Source organism: Primulina eburnea, chromosome 1 (assembly GCF_022965805.1).
Source record: "Primulina eburnea isolate SZY01 chromosome 1, ASM2296580v1, whole genome shotgun sequence".
NCBI classification, from domain to species: Eukaryota; Viridiplantae; Streptophyta; class Magnoliopsida; order Lamiales; family Gesneriaceae; genus Primulina; species Primulina eburnea.
This window is the reverse complement of record NC_133101.1, coordinates 51,426,393-51,451,002: the sequence shown is the minus strand read 5'-3', so window position 1 is coordinate 51,451,002 and position 24,610 is coordinate 51,426,393. Positions and strand designations below refer to the sequence as shown.

Sequence of the window (24,610 nt, the reverse complement as noted above, 5' to 3'; positions counted from 1 at the left end):
CGTTGATTTGTCTTTTATGAATGTGTCAACATTCTTCTGACAATAGTACACCGTTTATTTCAATGGTACAACTCCCGAGCTGCCATAATCCCAATCTCTTGTTTAGTCTTGATAAATTTTTCAGGTGAGATGTCCAGCTTGGTTTCCGGTGGCTGAACGTTCTTGGCGTTGAACACCTTGAACTTAGATGACTTTTCAGCTGAGTCATCAACGAGACTAGAGCTTTTCAGCAAATAGCTGAGCTGCAGGGCAAAATCATTCGAATTCTTGGAAGATTGAACCATGTTCTTCAGGATATTAAAAATAATGTTTGACCAGTTCAATCTTGTGTCTTTCATGATCGCAGTCATGATTTGAAATTTTTCACGAGTCAGAGCAGCAAATGAACTTGCCTTGGCGAGTACGCCCTTTACAATAATATCATCCAGCAGTAGGATCTCTGGCTTCAGTTCTGTCTTGGGATCCGAAATTTTGATTTTCTTCCCATTGGTAGACAACATAGTTTTCATTTCTTCAATATCAGCTAGTTTGATCTCAGAGAAGTGAGACAAACCTTCAGCTGGGATTTGGAAGATAATGCTGAAGGATTCTTCGTCTACAATCAGTACTTGATTGTTGATGATCATAATAATCTTGCCATCATTAGAAATCTTGTTGTTGGCATAAGCTTGTTGAATTTCCTTAGGTTAAATGACCTGGGTCACGATTCCCATGAATTTCTTCAGACCAGCAGCTTCAAACTTCAGAAATAAGCTCCTATCAGCTTCATATGAGACAGATCGAAAATAGTCGAAGACGATTGTCATTGCGTTGAGAGTGAATGTAACGCCCAAGATTCGATGACTGGCCTCACTGTACCAAGACGAGTCTTTTCAGCGTGCTTATGTCCTCACTCACACGCACCCTAGGAAACTTCCCAGGAGGTCACCCATCCCAAAATTACCCCAAGTCAAGCACGCTTAACTTTTGAGTTTTTATGTGATGAGCTACCGAAAAGAAGATGCACCTTCGTGATATGAGTAGTACAAATCAAATCTTTTAAGCCCTCTTTAACTGTAATGTCCATTACATTGAATAGTCTCGGAATCCCTCCCATTCCCGTGTGAGTCGGTTCATTCATGTTCCCTCCACCTAGAAGCCTACCAGGAGCCGCTCATTGTCCGTGCAACTGATGGCACCGGCGATCACCCCCCGCCCTCTTCGGCACCGGGCCTCACATGCCCACCAACTTCTGCTTGGTTCGTCCTCGAACCACACCGTACTAAGAGAGGTCGGATCTGATACAACTTGTAACGTACCATACTTTTACTATTTAAAATTTGCGGAAAAATTAATTTTTTTTTAAATAAACACGAACGTTCAAAATTCGATAAAATAACTGTACGTCTCAACTTGTCGCAGCGAAAGATCTAAAATAAAGCTCGACAAAAGTGTTTGAACATTTTCATAAAGACTTAAAAATATGGGCGGTCCTCGGGTTTAGCCTCCCACTCAGTCCAAGCCTGCTCCTTGGTCCCCACCTCTTGTCTCCTCATAAACATCCTCACCTGCTTCGATCAAGTCTACTGAGTCTAAAGACTCAACACGTATAAACTGTAAGTAACGAATAATACATAATAAAACCACATGCAACTTTAAAATAGGACATACATACTTGAAACTTGAACTTGCATAACAAAACTTGAACATACGTACATACATACTTAGACGTGCCGTCAACATAAACTTTTCTTAAACATGCTTGCATACTTGAACTTACATAACTTCATCATTATGCGTAGAGGATGTTTCAAAGCAAGTGATCCATAACATATTTCGCCTGATCAGACTAAACCACAGTATTGGGATGACAGGGATATCCACTGCCACATACATGAGATCCCCGTTCATAATTTAACGGGCTGATTGGTCCACGTTCATGATTTAACGCTTTCCAATCACGATTTAAACCCGTTCATAATTTAACGGGGCGGAGAGGTCCTCAGCCACGTTCACCGACTTCCAAACCCATTCATAATTGGTCACAAGATATTTAGCATACCTCAAAACTTAAAATATTTTCTTGCACGTTACATACTTACTTGGCGTTGAGGGATTCGTTGGACTTTGATCGGAGTCGTTGCTGCACATACTAAATGAATTTAAAATACTTAACTTGCATTGCTTAGACGTAGATACGCAGGCTCACCACCAAACCCCATAAATAACTTAAGACGTTCTAAAACTCTCGGGAATTGACCTCATTTAAATCAGTGTACTAAACCATCACATGAAATCCCAAAACAAACAATTATGTTTTCCCCAAAACATGAAGTACACGGACCCTGGGTCCGGGTCCGTGTATGGGTCCGTGTGTGTGCGCAAAGAAAGGACCCACAAAAGGAAGGGACACAGACCCCGTGCCAGGGTCCGTGTAGACTCGGTTGATTGACACTTCGAAGGAAAGCAAAGGCACGGGCCCCGTGCCTTGGTCCGTGTGGGGGTCCATGTTGGCACGCAGAAATGGCATCAAGGTGAAAACAAAGGCACGGCCCCGTGCCAGGGTCCGTCCGCGGGTCCCTGTACCTGCGGGACAAGCCAACATCCGAAAATTCTGAACAGGTTTTGTTTAACAGTCTAGACTCGATTGCACAGATCATTAATCGACACCACGAGACCATCTTAGGATACTACATCAATGACTCGAGCCTATACGATTGTCCCCAAAACAACCACATATCCCAAATAACTCAAAAATCCTTAAACAAAACTTTTGACAGAAAATGGTTCACACGACTACTCGTTCTCTCAATAGCCTAATGATGTGAAACAACACCTCAGTATACATCCCAACAACATGATAAACATACCTAGACACAGCAACGTTCACCCGTCGATCCCCAACGAAGCCTGCAACAATTAAACTTCAAGAACGCATCAATACAAAATTTTCTGAAAAACGCAGTTTGAGCAGTCCTACGAAAAACGCCATAACTCACTCAAGTTTTATCCAAATATTTCGAATTTACCGTAAAATCGAAGGTATCAAAAAGTTCTACAATTTTCATGTTGAAAGTTTTCTAAGAATCACGAACGAAAAATCGCAGTTTTAAAAATGACAGCAAAAACGAGTTTTCAGATCTAAAATTATTTCAAAACTGATCCAAACCATTTTTCGCTCAAACGACGAACATTACACATATATTTTTACGCATAAAACAACGCAACACATAATATGACATGATCGATGCAACAAAATAAAGATTATACGTGCCTTTTGATGATAAACTTTACCGAAACGGCGATACCAATGCGGGAACTGAGCGAGGCTTGATCCGGGACGAAAGTGGTACTAAAATCCTCAAAGAAAACACACGAAAAGTTGCTGGAAATCGAAGAGGGAAGGGGGCGGCTGCTTCTCTCTCAAAAATAATAAAAATCTGAATGTGAAGTGAGTGTGTGTGTTTAGTCGTGTACAGGTGTGTGTAAAAGTGTGTGCGCGTGTGTTTTAGTAATTAGGGAGTAAATTAAGCTTAATTAAATAATTAACAACTAATTTAAAATACTAACTCTCCCTTAACTAATAAAATCTCTAAAATTTTAAAATAAATTACATAAGTAAAAATCCTTAGATGATTTAAACTCATAATCCACTAACAAATAAGTTAGGCTTTAAAATACTAACACTAAATAAATCATTTAAAACGCCCCATTCTTGACTAAAAATTAAAAATATCACATTTTAAAATACCAAAAATCTTCACCGGTATTTTCCTCGATCCCGCTTCAAATAATCGCCTGAAACATGAAACTTGCAAAACATTTTAACGTACATCACATAAACATAAAAAAAAGATCTAAAATAATGCATTTAAATAAATCGGGTAAGGCTAAGACTCATGTTAAATTTAAATAAGAAATTTAACAATTAAATAAATGCATGAGTTATACGTGTACTGAATTTGGGCACTACAGTGAAGGCTGGGGTTCGGCTTGCCATTTGCTTAGATTTTCTGTAAAAAGAAACGCTCTAAGTGTTTGAGAGTTTAGAAAGAGTAAAGTGAACTGAATGAGGGCGACACAAATATTTATGTTTGTGACTATTCAAATTTTGCAGTCCGAGATTAATTTGAATAAATGGCGTGTACTTCATATGTAAATATGGAAATATAGTCGATTGAACTACTTGTGATCAAGTTTCAATCCCTATACAATGAATAACATAGTTAATGACGTAATTTTGAAAGTCACAAAATTTATTGTGGAATCTCAACTGAATCGATAATCAGTTAACATATATGATAAGATCATCTAGGTCGAGAACTAAATGATCAGTTGGAAACGAAATCAGTTCAGTTTAAGACCAACGGATAATTGTATTATCAGTTAACCAATTATAATTCTATGTCCCCCCTAAATATAGGCATTAGATAAGGTATAAAAAAAATCTCATCCTCGGAGAATGAACAATCGATGGCTGACAGAATCTCTTCATATCTTCTTGTTAAAAGTAATGATTGTGTCCCTTCGTATGGTTCTGAGTCTATAAATAAGAACAAACTACTTAGTCACAAAATCTCTTTGAATGTTTCAGTATATAATACTTATCAAGAAAGCAACCGATGGATAAGACGAGCAGTTCCAAGCAACCTGACATGGTGGAGGAGTTCATGCAGTCCATAGTGGCTGCGAGGAAGCTCAACATGGAGGACAGTGTCTTGTAAAAGACACTATCTGAAAGCGGACCGGTTACGGTGGCCGGAAGCGCAACGGAAGTCAAAATTTTAATTTCTAGCTCATATTTTCGGCCACCTTGATTTCTTTGTGTAATATTTACAAAATCAAAAACATCAAACATAGGATGTTTAAGAAAGATTTACCTATCAACCCCTTAGAGTTGATGAATGGCTCCAACTTAGTTGACTAGCAACTAAGCTCTTCTAAGGCAAGAAAGATCTACAAGCTTCCCTCCTCTTCAAGAATTAAGCCCACCACTAACAATGTAAATCCCTTCAAATATTGCACTAGAAATATTTGAAGATTTATCAAAAGGAAGTGAGTATTCTCCAAGAAAAATGAAGAACACAAGATGAGAAAAATTTTGGAGAGAAAATCCCTTGGTGATTTCGGCCAAGTGAGTGAGAGTGGAGTGTGGGAGACTAGCCTAGGTTGTTGTGAAAAGTTGTCTCTCAAAAGTTGCATGCTTTTGAATTTTTTAATAAAAAGTATTCACAACCTTTCACCTCCCAAGCATGCAAACCCTAGCATGTCTCACATATATTATATGGTTTTTAACACATTAAAAACCATAGACTAAATTTTAATTATCTCAAACACATTTGAGATTAATTAAATACTACTTGAATTTATTCAAGTCCCACTATTTAAATAATTATTTAATTGAGCTCTACAAGACTCAATATAATTTAATTAATTCAACACTTGAATTATTTTAATTATTTAGACTCTACTAGGTCCACTAGTGTTTAATTAATTCAACACTTGAATAATTTAATTTAGTCCTCAATAATGTTTATGAAAATCACAATTTTCAACTACATTATTTACTTGGCCAAATTTTAATCTTAGGAACACTTCCATAAATTAAAATTTATATTTCTCTCATAGAAGTCACACTTCTATTTTTCTTTACGCTTATAAACACATTTATGAGCCGTTCAACACATTGAACTATTTTACTTCTCTTCGGGATTCACAAAGTTAATACTTGTGTGGCCCTCAATGGTTCATTGATACAACTAGCCGTGGGTTCACATCTCCATGTGATTCGGACTAAACATGTCCTTATACGAGCATACCCCAATTGCCCCATTCTTACTTATCAACACCTTGATAACAAGAACGTCAGAACTCAAGTCTGATAGTACCCAACCAATCACGTTAAACGCCTAGCAGCATCGCTTACGTGATTCCCTAGGTATCACATGATAGTGCCTGCAAGAACCAATCAATTATGGTTAGCGTACAGTACGGTCCCTTCAACTCATATATCCCGACCGATTCGACAACTATTGGTTTATCGAGAGTTGTCAATGAATCGATACTATGTGTCATGTTGTGGTTGCATCGATGGTGTAATCTATGAAACCCCTTTCATAATTACCACCATACTCTGATCAGAGATTTCAACCCACATATACATGAAAAACACATAGGATATCCATACCCGTAGGTAAGCGGTGAATCCCCGACTACAATGCATCGACTCCTATATGTTTCGCCGTAACACCCAACCTTGCCACCTAATGACCCTATAAGAGTCGGTAAACAAGTCAAAGTGAAACGCTAGCACATAGAGTCTCAATGTTGTCCCGGGTCATAAGGACTAATTCTGTACAACCATAAACCAGGACTTTTCCACTCGATAAGTAAGAACCACTTGGAAAGTCCTTTTATGGAGGGTTGTTCAGTGCACTCTACAAGGAGCACCTATCTGCATGTTCGGACATCACAATGTCCCCTACCAATGAAACATGGTACTCACATCGCAGATACTAGTCTCTAACTCGAGCGGCCTTTATCCTTCTTAGTGGCGGCTGAATCGACTAGGAACGGTTTAGAATATACAGTATTACAAATATGAGTTTCATGATACTCATCATATAAGCATCTCATATTCTTTCTACTATTTGTATATTCAAGGGCTTTATCTATGCAGCTAGCATGGGTATAAAGATAAAGATGCGCCAAATTAATAAATTCAAATATTATTAAAATAAAGATCGTTTATACAAAGAGTTTCATCGTGAACAGTCGGCCAACATTTGGCTCGACGTGCACCTACTCTAACAATCTCCCACTTGCACTAGAGCCAACTACCTATATTCTTTAGACCCATTGATTCGCGATGCTTCTCGAATGATGGTCCTGGTTAAGGCTTAGTTAGTGGATCAGCAACATTATCTGCGGAGCCGACTTTGTCAATCACGACATCTCCTCTTTCCACGATCTCTCTGAGGATGTGGTACTTTCTCAATACGTGTTTGGACTTCTGATGAGACCTTGGCTCCTTCGCCTGAGCTATGGCTCCCGTGTTGTCACACATCACCGGGATAGGAGCAACTCCATTTGGAATGACGCCCAACTCTTGGACGAAATTCCTAATCCAAACGGCCTCCTTTGCTGCAGCCGACGCAGCAATGTATTCTGCCTCAGTGGTGGAATCCGCAGTACTGGCTTGCTTGGAACTCTTCCAAGAGACAGCACCACCATTGAGCATGAATATGAATCCGGAGGTTGACTTCGAGTCATCAACATCGCTTTGGAAGCTAGAGTCGGTATAGCCTTCCAATTTCAGTTCTCCACCCCCATAGACCAAGAACAACTTATTGGTCCTTCTCAAATACTTGAGGATGTCTTTCACAGCTTTCCAGTGTGGAAGACCAGGGTTGGATTGATATCTACTCACTACACTTAGTGCAAAAGCCACGTCAGGACGTGTAGATATCATCCCATACATGATGCTACCAATAGCCGAAGCATACGGAATACGTGTCATCGCCGCTATCTCTGCATCAGTCTTGGGAGACATAGACTTGGATAGGGACACGCCATGACACATTGGTAGATGTCCTTTCTTGGACTCGTCCATCGAGAACCGCTTCACGATGGTATCAATGTATGTGGACTGGGTGAGACCAAGCAATCTTTTTGATCTATCTCTATAGATCTGTATTCCCAATACAAAAGATGCTTCACCCAAGTCCTGCATTGAGAACTTACTTGCTAACCATATCTTAGTTGATTGCAACATTCCTACATCATTCTCAATGAGTAGAATGTCATCAACATAAAGAACAAGGAATGTCACAGCACTCCCACTGACCTTCTTATACACACAGGGTTCCTCAGGATTCTTAGTAAAACCAAACTCTTTGATTGTACTATCGAATCTGAGGTTCCAGCTCCTAGATGCCTGCTTAAGACCATAAATAGATCTTTGAAGTTTGCATACCATATGCTCACTTTCGATAGATGTAAACCCTTCAGGTTGAGACATGTAAATCTCTTCCTTAATATCCCCATTAAGGAAGGCAGTCTTGACATCCATCTGCCATATTTCATAGTCATACCATGCAGCTATGGCTAGCAAAATCCTAATGGACTTGAACATCGCAACTGGAGAAAAGGTTTCCTCATAGTCAACACCTTGCCTTTGAGTATACCCTTTTGCAACCAGTCGCGCCTTGAAGGTCAATACCTTCCCATCCGCCCCAAGTTTCCTCTTGTAAATCCATTTACACCCTATGGGAACAATTCCCTCAGGTGGATCCACGAGATTCCACACTTGGTTCGAATGCATGGAATTCATCTCAGATTCCATTGCTTCAAGCCATTTAGATGAATCGGCATCAGATAACGCTTCCTTGAAGGTCCTTGGATCACATCCAAAATTAGGCTCATCATGGCCCTCTTCAAGAAGCAGACCATACCTCACAGGTGGTCTCGAGACTCTCTCGGTTCTTCTAGGAGCTTGTATCTCCTCACTTGGCTTCTCGGGTGTGGGTTCTACAACTGTGGGTGTCTCTCGAACCTCTTCGAGTTCTATCATCTCGCCTTTTCTATCCATTAGAAATTCTCTTTCCAAAAAGGTTGCGTTCCTAGAAACAAACACCTTTGTTTCTTGAGGATGATAGAAATAATATCCAGCTGAATTCCTTGGATATCCCACAAAGTAGCATAAAATGGATCGACAGTCCAATTTATCTCCCACTGCCTGCTTCACATAAGCAGGGCACCCCCATATTCTAAAATAAGAATATTTGGGTGGCTTACCCATCCATATCTCATATGGTGTCTTATCAACTGCTTTTGTATGGACATGGTTCAACAACAGTGCCGCTGTCTCAAGCGCATATCCCCAAAAAGATGGCGGAAACTCCGTGAACCCCATCATAGACCGAACCATATCCATCAAAGTCCGGTTACGACGTTCCGAAACACCATTCAACTGCGGTGTAGCGGGCGGAGTCCACTGCGAGAGAATCCCATTCTCTCTAAGATACTCTTGGAACTCGGCACTCAAGTACTCACCACCTCGATCCGATCGAAGTGTCTTGATGCTTCGTCCCAATTGTTTCTGTACTTCACTTCTGAATTCTTTGAACCTTTCAAAGGCTTCAGACTTGTATTTCATCAAATACACATACCCATACCTCGAATGGTCATCGGTAAAGGTGATGAAGTAAGAATGTCCATGCTTAGTGGTGATGCTAAGCGGACCGCACACATCGGTATGGATCAAATCCAATAACCCTTTGGCTCGCTCCGCATGGCCCTTAAAGGGAATTTTGGTCATCTTTCCTTTTAGACAGGATTCACAAGTCGTGAGAGCATTAATATCGGACATATCAAACATGCCAACTCCCACTAACTTGTTCATCCTTCTTAGGGATATATGACCTAATCGAGCATGCCATAATTGTGCCGAATTAAGAGTATCTTGTTTGCGCTTATTTGTTGTTGTTATTGTTTGGACATTGTTAAGTGGAATATCTTTTAATTTTAAGGTGTAGAGATTGTTTTCAAGTTCACCGGTACCAACTAAACATTCATTCTTGTAAATATTGCAAACACCTTTGCCAAATAAACAAGAAAATCCATCGATATCAAGCATAGGAATGGAAATAATGTTTTTGATCAAGTCTGGTACAAATAAAACATCTCTTAAAACCAAATTAAAATCATTGTTCAAACATAAATAAACATCTCCCACAGCCTTGGCAGCAACCCTTGCTCCATTGCCCAACCTCAAGAAGGTCTCACCTTCCCTGAGCTTCCTACTTCTTCCCATCACCTGCAAATCATTACAGAGATGTGAGCCACAGCCGGTATCCAATACCCAAGAAGTAGAGTTAATGGAGATATTCACTTCAATGTAGAACATACCTTTGCCAGAACCCTTCTGCGCAAGATATTCCCTGCAGTTACGCCTCCAATGTCCAGGCTTCTTGCAGTGGTGATAGATGTCAACAGTCTTCTCAGCCTTGGCTGGCGCGGCTGCCACTACGGGACTCGGACTTTGCCTCTTCAAGGGCACGCTCTTCTTGGTACGCTGGAAAGAACGCTTCTTTCCCTTCCCAGGTGGACCGGTCTTCGTGCCAGATGAAGAGCCCACATAAAGAACCTGCTTCTCCTTTTTGATTGTGGACTCAAAGGTCACAAGCATGTTCACCAACTCTTCAAGGCTGGGCTCGAGCTTGTTCATATTGAAGTTCACGACAAAAGGATCGAAAGAGCTAGGCAGCGACAGCAGCAGCACATCAGTGGTCAACTCCGATGGCAAGATCAAATCCATGCCAACAAGCTTGTCCACGAGCCCAATCAACTTTAGGCCATGCTCATGGACAGCAGTCCCATCTCGCATGCGTAAAGTGATGAGCTCCTTTACTGTGGCATGCCTCAAAGGCCGAGTTTGCTCACCGAAGAGCTCCTTGAGGTGCATATGAATGTCAGCAGCATTCTTAGCATCCTCAAATCGCCTTTGCAGCTCATCGTTCATTGAAGCCTGCATATAACACTTCGCCTTCAAGTCATGGTCGCACCAATCCTTGTAGGTCTGCAGTTCCTCGGGACTGCAGTTAGTCGGAGCCTCATCAGGGGGCGACTCAGTCAGTGTGTATGCGATTTTCTCCGAGTTTAGGACAATCTTTAGATTTCTTAGCCAAGTGATATAGTTTGGTCCGGTTAGAACGTGTTTTTCGAGAATAACGGAAAACGGGTTGCGAATTGATGACATTGTCACAGATTTGTACTGAAAAGTAAAACAGATAAATGTTAATGACTATTTTAAAATATTTAATAAGATATAAAGTTTGGACTTTTACTTTATAAATAATCGCTCCCACTGTTTTGACATTTTCACTACCCTCTAGTGAAAACGGGAAACTCCTTTCCTCAGTAGGTACGTAAGGTCCAATTAGCGAATTATGATCCCGATTATACAGCCAATCACAATTCCTAAAAGGTAGTTTCCCAATTGCATCACAATGCAACCCTTAACGTAAACTTTTGTCTCACGTTTGATTAGGACCCATTATAGACGTCGTTCATCTTTACGTGTCAAGCCTTACTCATCGATGTTGAACCTTAATGGACGGTCGCCATGAGTTCCCTCAATTATCTGAGCCGAAGTCATGGGAGTTCCACGTAGTTCACATCACTATGTCAATGGATGTCACAGCTTTCCGGCACCAGGGCCCCCTCAATTATCTGAGCCGAGCCCCGAGTACGGGTAGCGTTCATCATGCACCCATTGTCGATGGAAGACAAGGAAATTATAAACAAATTTTTAATTCCCCTTTTCAGACTTGATATTAATTTTGAATCTTATTCAAAATGAGGGTTTTTTAATTTTGAAAGGTCTCATCATTAATTTTATTTTTTAAAAGCTCGCCATGTTTGATCGTATGTTTGCCGGATTCATGCAACTTTGTTATTATAATAATAATAACGCACATACTCATTATTTATAACATATCATGCATATATTATAAATAGAAAACAATACAAGGATGATCAATCGCCCCAAGTTCTAATGGCCCGTGTGAGCTAAACACGGGCCTAGGTCCAATCCTAGGGTAAATGCACGGGATGTAATGCAACTAAATTATTACATTAGCATCCAATATTACATGTCTTCGATCTTCATAATCACCAAGGCCACCATCTTCCAATCTTGATCTTCCACTATTCTAATATTTACAATTAAATATCCATGGCACATAGGGATACATCTCATGGGGTGGGAACGGGCCATAAACCAAGCCCACTTTAAATTGATAATTATTACAACCATACAACACAAATATCCTAGCATACACCTAGCAAATTGGGCTTGGGCTTTCGATCATCCTTCATGCATAATATCACATATCATACACCATCAATTAATTATCACTATAATTAATTGATCCAATATTATATATCTTGATCCAATCACTAACCGCCACAATTATAAATTAAATTAACAAAGTATACAAACACCTTTGTCTACTTTCAAATTAATTTATTTATAATCGAATTTCTTGTAAATCACCATTTACTATAAATAATTAAAGTCCTACTTCAATTATTTATTTTATGAGAAAATATGTGCAACAATTGTAAATTTAAACTTAAGGGCCCAAAACTCATTTTTCACAAAAATACTTAGGCCCATTTAAATTTCACAAAATATGTTGACCATCTAATGGCCCAACATCTCAAGGTCCATGACACTAAGATTCACCAAAACACTTTTGGAAACCCTAGTCGTCATCGCCGTCGCCGGAGCTCCGTCGCCGGATTCCGGCCACAACAAAAATTTTTTTTTTTTATTTTAAAAACTGCATTTCGGGCAGCCCCTTGGGCTGCCCCTCGGCTGCCCGAAATTTTCGGGCAGCCCCCTCGGGCAGCCCCTCGGCTGCCCGAAAAAATGTTTTTTTTTTTTTTTTTGTTTTGTAAAATTTTCGGTCCTTGAGTATAGTATGCACAAAAATTCTCAAACGGTTAGAAATCGATCTCAACATAATATTATGCAAATATTACACAAAAACCGTAACCTTAGCTCGGATACCACTTGAAAGCGGACCGGTTACGGTGGCCGGAAGCGCAACGGAAGTCAAAATTTTAATTTCTAGCTCATATTTTCGGCCACCTTGATTTCTTTGTGTAATATTTACAAAATCAAAAACATCAAACATAGGATGTTTAAGAAAGATTTACCTATCAACCCCTTAGAGTTGATGAATGGCTCCAACTTAGTTGACTAGCAACTAAGCTCTTCTAAGGCAAGAAAGATCTACAAGCTTCCCTCCTCTTCAAGAATTAAGCCCACCACTAACAATGTAAATCCCTTCAAATATTGCACTAGAAATATTTGAAGATTTATCAAAAGGAAGTGAGTATTCTCCAAGAAAAATGAAGAACACAAGATGAGAAAAATTTTGGAGAGAAAATCCCTTGGTGATTTCGGCCAAGTGAGTGAGAGTGGAGTGTGGGAGACTAGCCTAGGTTGTTGTGAAAAGTTGTCTCTCAAAAGTTGCATGCTTTTGAATTTTTTAATAAAAAGTATTCACAACCTTTCACCTCCCAAGCATGCAAACCCTAGCATGTCTCACATATATTATATGGTTTTTAACACATTAAAAACCATAGACTAAATTTTAATTATCTCAAACACATTTGAGATTAATTAAATACTACTTGAATTTATTCAAGTCCCACTAGTTAAATAATTATTTAATTGAGCTCTACAAGACTCAATATAATTTAATTAATTCAACACTTGAATTATTTTAATTATTTAGACTCTACTAGGTCCACTAGTGTTTAATTAATTCAACACTTGAATTAATTTAATTTAGTCCTCAATAATGTTTATGAAAATCACAATTTTCAACTACATTATTTACTTGGCCAAATTTTAATCTTAGGAACACTTCCATAAATTAAAATTTATATTTCTCTCATAGAAGTCACACTTCTATTTTTCTTTACGCTTATAAACACATTTATGAGCCGTTCAACACATTGAACTATTTTACTTCTCTTCGGGATTCACAAAGTTAATACTTGTGTGGCCCTCAATGGTTATTGATACAACTAGCCGTGGGTTCACATCTCCATGTGATTCGGACTACACATGTCCTTATACGAGCATACCCCAATTGCCCCATTCTTACTTATCAACACCTTGATAACAAGAACGTCAGAACTCAAGTCTGATAGTACCCAACCAATCACGTTAAACGCCTAGCAGCATCGCTTACGTGATTCCCTAGGTATCACATGATAGTGCCTGCAAGAACCAATCAATTATGGTTAGCGTACAGTACGGTCCCTTCAACTCATATATCCCGACCGATTCGACAACTATTGGTTTATCGAGAGTTGTCAATGAATCGATACTATGTGTCATGTTGTGGTTGCATCGATGATGTAATCTATGAAACCCCTTTCATAATTACCACCATACTCTGATCAGAGATTTCAACCCACATATACATGAAAAACACATAGGATATCCATACCCGTAGGTAAGCGGTGAATCCCCAACTACAATGCATCGACTCCTATATGTTTCGCCGTAACACCCAACCTTGCCACCTAATGACCCTATAAGAGTCGGTAAACAAGTCAAAGTGAAACGCTAGCACATAGAGTCTCAATGTTGTCCCGGGTCATAAGGACTAATTCTGTACAACCATAAACCAGGACTTTTCCACTCGATAAGTAAGAACCACTTGGAAAGTCCTTTTATGGAGGGTTGTTCAGTGCACTCTACAAGGAGCACCTATCTGCATGTTCGGACATCACAATGTCCCCTACCAATGAAACATGGTACTCACATCGCAGATACTAGTCTCTAACTCGAGCGGCCTTTATCCTTCTTAGTGGCGGCTGAATCGACTAGGAACGGTTTAGAATATACAGTATTACAAATATGAGTTTCATGATACTCATCATATAAGCATCTCATATTCTTTCTACTATTTGTATATTCAAGGGCTTTATCTATGCAGCTAGCATGGGTATAAAGATAAAGATGCGCCAAATTAATAAATTCAAATATTATTAAAATAAAGATCGTTTATACAAAGAGTTTCATCGTGAACAGTCGGCCAACATTTGGCTCGACGTGCACCTACTCTAACACTATCTACCTGGAACAAGTTCCAGGATCTGCAGCATTTCCATGAGGAAGGACTTGTTGCCAAGAAGAAATGAGTGGCAACAGAAAATAAGTATCAGCGGTGACTCTGTGTTGCCCATGCTGCTGACATCTACAAGGATGAAAGTATCTATCTGCTGATGCTCCTCAAGGAGTATAATTTTCGAATCCTGCAAATTTTCGGTCAGTTTTCTGGAAAAAAATCTGCTGTAATTTTGAATGCGGCAAATTTTCGGTCAATTTTCTTGAAAAAAAAACTTCAACATATAAAACGTTTTACTTTCTGATATCTTCGATTTGACAGTAAATTCATAATTTTCAAACAAGAAACGAGTGAGTTATGATCATTCTCGGGTGACTGCTCAAACTGTGTTGTTATCAAAATGTGTTCTTCATGTTTTCTTGAGGTTTATTGGTTGCAGGCTTCATTGGGAACCGTCGGGTAATCACTGCTGCATTTAGGTTTGTCATGTGGTGATCAGATGCTTTTGTTGTTTCGTTCGGGTTGGTAAGGGTGTGGTTACAATAAAAGTCGTGGGGAAGGGAATGGGTAGAAGATGACTTCTTGGGGTTTGGTTCGCGTAGGCTTAGCGCTGCAGCGCTGTATTTGGAGTGTTGCAGCGCCAGGGCTTCGTGCCTGGTAGCACCGCGGCGCCGAGGTGTAGCGCCTAGGTGCTTAACTAGCGCTGCAGAGCTAAACTTCGGGCGCCTATGCGCTGGTTCAGAGATTGAAGGGCTGTAGGTTTAGGTGCTATTGTATCGTTTGGATATTAATATGTCGTTATGGTCAAGCTTGATGAGGGTTAGACTAGCTGTTACAAATCTCGAATGGGAATCGTTGAATTACATTTTAAAAGAGGTACATGTCTTCCATTCTTGGGAAATGTTCATACTCCATATCAGAATTGTTCGGGGTTCAATGTAATGGTCTAGTATGATGATTAAACATGGTCCAGTCCCGAGTAGTATAGAAAGTCATAAGTTATTTAATTACTTCGGTAGTGAGAACAATTGGTACGGTTAAGTTATGAAATTTAAGTTGCATGATTATTGTGTTAGTATGTGCAGCAGTAGCTCAAGCGAGATCAAATGAAGCCCTCAACGCTATATAAGTATGTTCGACATGCAAAAGAAAATGTTTTAAGTTTTTGAGGTATGTGAAATATCTTGTGACCAATTATGTTATGGGTTTGGAAGACAGAGAACGTGTTCGGGGACCTCTCCACCCCAATAAAGCATGATCGGGTTTTGATCAGGATTGAGAAGCGGTAAAGCATGACCAGGGACCAATCCACCCGGTAAAGCATGATCGAAGATCTTATGTATGTGGGAGTGGACATTCGGTCGAAAGGTTGTGATGATCCTTGCCAGCCCAGTGCTGTGATTTAGTCTGATCAGGCGTATTATGTTTTGGGTCACTTGCTTGAAACATATCTCTATGCAAAATGATGATGATTATGCATGTTTAAGTATGTATGGTGCAACACGTTTATGAAAAGTTTATGAAATGATGGCACGTCTATGTTTATGTAAGAATGTTCAAAGTTTGAGTATGTATGTACTACTTTAAAATGTATGTGAGTTTATTATGTATTACTTGTTATTCTCAGTTTATACATGTTGAGTCATTAGACTCACTAGACTTGATCGATACAGGTGAGGACGAGTACGAGGAGACGAGAGGCGGGGACCAGTGAGTTGGCTCGAACTGTGCGAAGACCTAACCCGAGGACCGCTAAAGTTTTCAAGAATTTTATGCATGCTAAATTCATTCACTCTGATAAAAAAATTACTTTATGTGGTTTCAAATAAGACTTGTTGCAAGCTCACGTACATTTCAAATGTTTAGTCAAACATTTTATTTACTATTGTTTTTTTTTAGAGATTATTACTTATTTAAGAAATTTTTTTTATTTTTCCACAAATTTTAAGTAGTTTTAAAGTATGGCACGTCATAATTTATGAATAATAAGAATTAAATAAAACAATGATATTGACAAATTTAAACTTAATGGGACATTTACCTATTTTTTGTTTGTTGATGTCTCTCCCTGGTTACCGGTCTAGCTATTTCATTCCTCAAACGAGTTCTTCCATATCTACCACTTATTTTCCTTTCATGTCTAACATGGTTTTGATTCAACTAAAATGTCGGTGCATCCCATTATCGTTCTTCTGCAACATGATGAAATTTCTCCTCATATGTTGCTAAGTACTCAAACATGTACTATGGTTACACAAGTGTTGTTGGATCTAACAAATGTTATTTAATGGTGGAAATAACATGGGAACGTGAGATGTAAAAAAATTTCCATTTTCCACATGAGTATTCAAATGTTGATAATTTAAGCACTTGAACATGTTGCCCACGAATTGGTTTTCCTTTAGTGGCAACACATGTTTGGTATCCTATACAATATTTAATAACAAGATGCTTGCTAGATTTTCTAGCACATTCCTCATACTTCATATATGCTTAAACTGGCCATGGTCGATTTTCTTGAACCATACGACGATTTTTTGTGACACGTTCTATGAAGCATTGTACACTCATCTGAAGGGTCAAGTGTACTATCACATAAATAGGAAGTCTACAAGCACACTTTAACATACTATTTAAGCACTGTTTATCATCACCTCCACGACCCCTACAATTGTCTTGGTCTATACTCCATTTCTCATTTGAAATTTCCCCCAAATACCTGTGCCCCAAAATATTTTGTTTTTGATTGCATCAATTATCACTTCGAGCTTACAAATTTGGTATTGTGTCATCGCTTCTCAGCACAAATCTTTAAATCACATCTTGGAACTTAGCATTAAAATTTGAAAAACGATGCACACCATATGAAGATTGAAACTATGTTAGATTCTCAACCGCTCGAACAATTACTTTATGCCTATAAATGATCACATCCATACTGTTTCACCACAAAAAACATTTCTGCCTAGATTCTCCAAGAGCCATTTTCACTAGTAAGATGTTTCTTCATCCACGATGGCAAAATTTAATGGTAGAACTTGCTTGTTCGCATCCATAGTAACAATCAACATTTTGTGTTTATATTTTGTGTAAAGATGTGAGGCCCAATTATTAAAATTACAATTAATTATAAAAAATGATGATTTAATTTAAATATGCAGTGGAAAAAATTGTTTAAAATATATAAAAATGGACCTCAAGGACTGAAAAAAAATTTGACATGACCTCCCCATAAATAGGACATACCAAAAATTTAAAATACCTGTAAAATAAAAATGACTCAAGAACGACACTGCTATATTCATAAACATTCACATACACAAAAAAACAATTCACATGCAACAGTTCAAATATAGCCGACAAGGCTACACCAACATAAAATAAATCTAATGAATTGTAAGAACTACAAATCATTGTACAAACACACAGGGCATCTCCTCTGTCAATAGAATCTGACATAAAATTGAGCAGAACCCAAAATAATCAAAGTGGACTAACTGGGAGACTTCAACTCTGACAACTGAGTAATCATATCTCAATCACGAGTTCCATGAGCAGAATCTCCGCATGGTGATGCAAAACTATTCAGGTGACCTACCATGGTGCCCAACAACAATCACAATAGCCCCAATATAAAATACCAAGGTTAGAATGCTGGTATGAAATAGAAAAACAACAATAGTGATAATCATAAATCATGCATAACATATATAAAATCAATTATGCAACGCATGAAACATAGCTCAATAAAAACAGAAGAATAAAAACCAATAAACAATATGATGATAACAGAAGTAATGCTCGAGCAATAACACACAAGGGAGATACATCATCATGCAGCTAAATCACCTGTCAGGTATGCCGAGTTATACAAAATAAACATCAGCTAATAACGATACAATAGGAAAACTTAGTAACAAACAACATATGATGTCAATATTTCAAGTGAATATCACACTGAAAATACATCAAGAAATAGACAATCATAATTTCGGTATCAGGGATAACTCGACTTGAAAGCTGAAGCTGATTCCGAAATAACCACATGTGCCAGAAATACAATATAACAAGATGAACGAGTCACAAGAATGAAAGGGCTCAACATGAATGTCATAATATCACGCCCTATACTAAGTGCCATAAGTATGTCAAAATTGAATATATATATGAACAAGACATTTAACAACTTATAAAACTCCACAAAATCACAAACTCCACAAAATCACATTAACAACTACAACAACACATAAATATGTCTAAAATATAATTTCTACATTACCATGTATGTTACCAAATAATAACATACCTAAGCTGACTTTGAACCACAACAAGCTCAACTTTGATCTCATCGGCCTAACAAATAAAACATGTCAAATAAATACACAATTCATCTACAAGCTAAAATAAGCAACTTATTTATAAAAAAAATTACTAAAGTTGAATTTATTTACTAAAGAAATCCATTTTATTGATTTAATTATCAAAAATTCGTCTCAATATTATAAATATTTCACCAAGTTGCATAGTATATCCAACAATGTTCCATTTCACAAATTAAATCTAATATTCGACTATAATCTCCAAAAAATATTCAACAAGTTGTATAAATTTCCAACTTTCAACCAATGAATTTTGTTCACTAATTATTGCTCAAATCAATTCCAGCAATTCCAAAAATCAATGAAATAACCATAATTCCCAAATAATCGTACAATTAATTCGATACAAATTTATAACTCGGACAGTTATACCTCATAACTTTCCAACAATCGAACGTACAATATAAACCCAATATATACGTTGATATAACACATTTCAATCGACGAAAATGAATTAAATCTGGATGGGTAAAAACCCAAAAATCGTGATCCCTTAAACCGAAACAAAAGCTGGAATTTCGGACCCGGAAATCACAAGATCGAAGCTTAAACTTGTTGCTAACGGTCTCGAGGTGGTCACATATTGGAAATATTTGTCGTAGCTCGCCGAATCACGACTGGAAGGCTGGAACTTGTTGGTGCATAAGAGGAAATCTTAGGGCTTCGAATCCTTGCTCAAAAGATCACAAGTCGACAAGAAATCGAAGCAAGAACTCACCAAAATATCAAGGAACTTGCGAACATTAGCTCACGAATAGGTGAGCTTCGATCTAGCTCTATTTTTCAGTTTCAAGCTGTAAAAAATGATGCACAAATTGGATCTGATGGCTGTTGGGTTCGCAACACTGTTCTCCGGTGTCTAGCAGCACAGTGCGGTGGCTAAAGCCGAGCAAGGTGGTGGTGACTGAAAGAGGAATGGGTTTTTCTTTCTTCCTTTTCTTTTCAAAATATGGTAAGTTTGTGGGTATGTATGTATCTATATATAGTGTAAGGTAAATTGGTTAATAAAAATAGTAACTCATGCATATTTATCCATATTTGTATTTGTTTTGTTCTCGTATTTTAATTGAACTTCATATATCTTTTATATAGTATTAAATTTGATAATATTTTAAATACATATTTTAACACACTTTTTAAAATTATTTGTCATAAATAATTATTTAATTTAAATCTCAATATTTATTTTAATTATACCAAATCATTGGATAATTAATTCTATGGCCTTTTTTTTTTACCACCCCTTGAAACAAATTTCTTCTTCGAAATTTCTATTTGTAAGCATACATCTTACACCCGATACGAGTACAATAACGCAATATTAAGAAAAAAAAATATGGATAATGTGATATTATCTTCTCCCTTGTTTCTCAAGTTGATTATTTTACACCATGTCTCGAGCACTGAACTTGAACAAGTGTTAAAACTTTGTTATGAAGAACTTTATTTTGGCGATCTAGATTGCAAATCGGACACTCAGTATACGAGAGAGATGAGTCAAGTTCAACCTCGCCATGCGAAAACACAAGAGATGATCATTAGTTTCTCACTTGTGCAACATAAACATATGAAACACATCATGTATGACAGATAATGACTATGAAAATTATAACTATTAAGCGCAAGTCCCAATACGCTCAACAATATCATAAGAGCTAATGTATCGAGGTGACAACTTACCTTCCATACCAAAACGAACAACACCCCTAAACGATGAGATTTTCAAAAACACGAAATCTCTAACTTGAAATTCTAGAGGTCGGCGAAGTTTATTAGCATAGCTAGCTTGACTAACCTGTGTAGCTTTCATTCTTTGACAGATCACCTGAACGTTGTCATGCACTTCTTGAATAATCTCAGGTACAATCAATTTCTTTTCACCAAACTCATCCCAACATAAAGGTGACCGACATCTTCGGCCATATAAAGCCTCGAAAGGAGCCATACCGATAGTCACTTGATAACTGTTATAAGAAAATTCCACGAATGGTAAAGATTCATGCCAAATTTCCTTGAAATTCATAACGTCAGCTTGAAGCAAATCTTCAAGTGTCTGGATTGTACGATCTGTTTGATCATATGTCCGAAGATGGTAAGCCGTACTTATCACAAGTCGTGAACCCATTTATTTTTCGAAACTAGTCCAAAACATTGATGTGAATCGAGGATCACAATTTGAGACTATTGCAACTAAAACTCCATGAAGTCTCACCACATTCGCTATGTACAAACGAGCCATCTTCTAGTACAAATAAGTTCTTTCATACGAAATAAAGTGTGACGATTTAGAAAATCTATCAACCAGCACCAAAATCGCATTGAAGTGACGAGACGTACATGGCAAATGAGTGAAAAAAATCCATAGCTGAACGATTCCAGTTCCACTGAGGAACTTCAAGACTGTGTAGTAATGCTCATGCTCTCATACGTTCTGCTTTAACTTGTTGACAGACTATACAATGAGATACAAACTCAGTGACATCCTTTTTCACATGCTTCCACAAAAACTGAGGCTTTAGAATATTATACGTTTTCCTACTTCCATGGTGGACACTATAACGAGTACATTGAGATTCTTTAAGGATGACTATATGCAAATAAGAAATATCGGGAACAAATAATCTTCCGTTCAAATGAAGACAATCATTTGAATGAATTTTGAATCCTTGATATTCTTAAGACACTAATTCGTAAGATTTCTGAACTTGATCATCAGTTTTCTGAGCTGATTTGATAATCTGAATCAACTTTAGTTCAATAGAAATCTAAGACACATAAATGAAATTTCCTTGAATCTGAAAATCCAAAAGTGCAAATATGTTCATGCATACAAATATTTCTTCTAAAGAATTCAAAGAATTATTCTCGAGTGTTTTGCATGGTCTATTTCAGACTTAGAATAAACAAATATCGTCAATGAAAACTATCAAAAATGGATCAAGATATTTTCTAAATTCACAAATCATCAAGTCCATGAATACAACAAGAGCATTATTGGTTAAACCAAAAGGCATAATCAGAAAAGCAAAGTGTCCATATCTTGTGTGAAAAGCTATTTTCAGAACATCTTCTTGTCTAAATCGTACTTGGTGGTATCCGGAATGAAGATAAATATTTATATACACCGAATTACCTAGCACTTGATCAAATAAATCATTAATTCTATGAAGTGGATATTTATTCTTAATAGAAAACTTATTCAATTACCAGTAGTCAATACACATCCTCATCGAACCATATTTCTTCTTGACAAACATAATAGCTGCACCCCAAGGTTAAGAACTTGGATAGATATAACATGTACTCAACAAATCATGTAATTATTCTTTCAGTTCCTTCAACTCAACATGAGCTAAATGGTACAACGCTCGAGATATAGATTCAGTTCCTGACATCAATTCGTTACTAAAATTGACTTCTCACTTTGGAGGAAAACTAAGAATTTTCTCTAGAAATATGTCATGAAATTCATAGACAACGAAAATATCATATATATGTCGCTCATCTAGTGATAGATAAAAAACGATCATAGAAATTCCACTTAGGAGCAAAATTATGTCTGAAATGAACTTTTCCTCGATAACACTCAACACTTACTCTATTAGCGGTCAGAACGTCTATACCAACAATTCAATCGAAATAATGTATGGTTAGAAATATGAGATTCAGATGCAACACATTATCATCATGAAACAACACCACATTATCTGTGATAATCATCTTGCCCATCAGAGTAGCAGATAGATTGGAATTCATGCTAGTGGTGCATGGATCATGCGAAGCAACAAATACATCAGAAACAAAAGAATGAGATGCTCCAGTATTAAACAGTACTCGTGTACTAAATCTAAATAAAGTACAGTTACCAGTAATAATAGTATCTGAAGCTGCTTGAGCCTCATCTTCAGCCAAAGAAAACAAACGAATAGGTGGTTGATTATGTTTTTGACCACCCTGTCCTCTGAACTTATGCAAAGGTCGACTTGACTGCTGAGAAGAGTGAGATGTTTCTGTCATTCTGTTACCCTGTGTTCCATCAATGGCTTGCATTGTTTTCCCTGTCTGACTGGGACAACTCTAGCAAAGTGATCTGGTTTACGACCTCTTCTCAAACTAGCCTCGGCTCTCTTAGCTAGTTCCCCTGCTTCTAGATAATTCATTGGATTCCTAGTAGAAACAAAAAGGATGAAGACAATCATTCAATCCTTAGACAAAATTTTCAACAACAACTACCTGACTTGCAGTAACATGAGGAGCATACCTCAACATAACATATAAAGTATCAACGTATCCCTCAGCTTATTATATCTCCCTGTTTCAGATTATGGAATTCAAAAGCAATAGAACTAGAGAAAGACGGAAGATAATAACTGTAATGCCCGGTTACTCGTACAAATGATAATAATGCGTTTATGTCGTTTACTATGTAGTTATTTAGATGATTAGATTTCATGTGATGATTGAGTTATCAATATTGAGATTCAACATGACTTTTATATTGTCTATGGTGTATTGAGAATGAATATGTGTTAAAATAGTGGTATTAAGAGGTGTAGGTAGAAGTAGTGCAATGAAAGTTGGTATAGGATTGCACGAAATGAGACGAAATTGTGGTAGTTGTTACGAGTTTTAGCATAATGGTTTGAATATGGATCCAAATTGTGTGAGGCCTTAACCATTAGAAATCTAAGATATAATGCTACAACTTTCTTATTTTGAGTTTTGTCCAAATCATTGTGGAAGACAAGATAAAAGCGCCCCGAAGTGAGTTGTGTGTATCGTCACTCCTACAATGACACATGTTAGGAGAATGGACATACCTTTTTACTCAGACCTCCAAATGACCTGCAACAAGTTGGAGATTAAAGCCAAGACATCGGGATACAACTTCGTAGTTTACCATTTTTTCAGATTATGAACGGAAGAGCCATTGCGGGAGCGATCTTTGAGATGCCAGTGCGCAGAGTGGCGCCCGAGCGGTAATAAATTACCGCCCAAGCGCCACTTTCTGGAAATTTGGTCTCGGACAGAATGTTCCGCGCTCGAGCGGTAATTTATGACCGCTCGATCGCCGCCCAGTATATAAAAAGATAAGTATCGAGTTTCTAAGTCATTTCTTTAGTTCTTCACCTCCTTTATCAGCAAAAACTCGAAGTAAATCAAGAAACCCTTCCTCCAAAAGCTCTCTTCTTCATTCCTTTCATCATTTTGAAGTTAGAAATTGGTTCTCCATCACAAGAACATCATATAGGTGTAAGTTTTCTTCTCTTTTAGTTATGGCACATGTAGGTGACAATAAAGGAATGATTTTCATCTAGTTTATGCAATAGTGACTGAATTATTGGTATATTTGACAGTATAGGAGCGAGAAACATCGTCTCAAACCAGTGTTCTTAAGCTTGGACTGTAAGTTGGCATGTTCTTGAAGTAATACATGAGTAATATTATGATTTCAAATACTTCCCATTGATTATTGCTATATGTTGTACATTGTTAGTATCTTATTGATGAAAACATAGCACCATATTCCATTGTTATGTATTAGATATGTAAGAAACTCATGAATATTGTTGATGGGTGCTATGTTATGAACAT

General features: G+C 37.7%; 1 long non-coding RNA gene across 1 annotated transcript; it reads right to left on the bottom strand.

Moving 5' to 3' along the window:
• Nucleotides 1-17,962: 17,962 nt before the first annotated feature.
• Nucleotides 17,963-19,949, bottom strand: LOC140812315 (uncharacterized). Its single transcript, XR_012113642.1, has 3 exons — nt 19,734-19,949; nt 18,943-18,989; nt 17,963-18,230 (listed from the first exon to the last, which is right to left on the bottom strand). It is a non-coding gene; the product is annotated as an uncharacterized lncRNA (long non-coding RNA).
• Nucleotides 19,950-24,610: the final 4,661 nt, after the last annotated feature.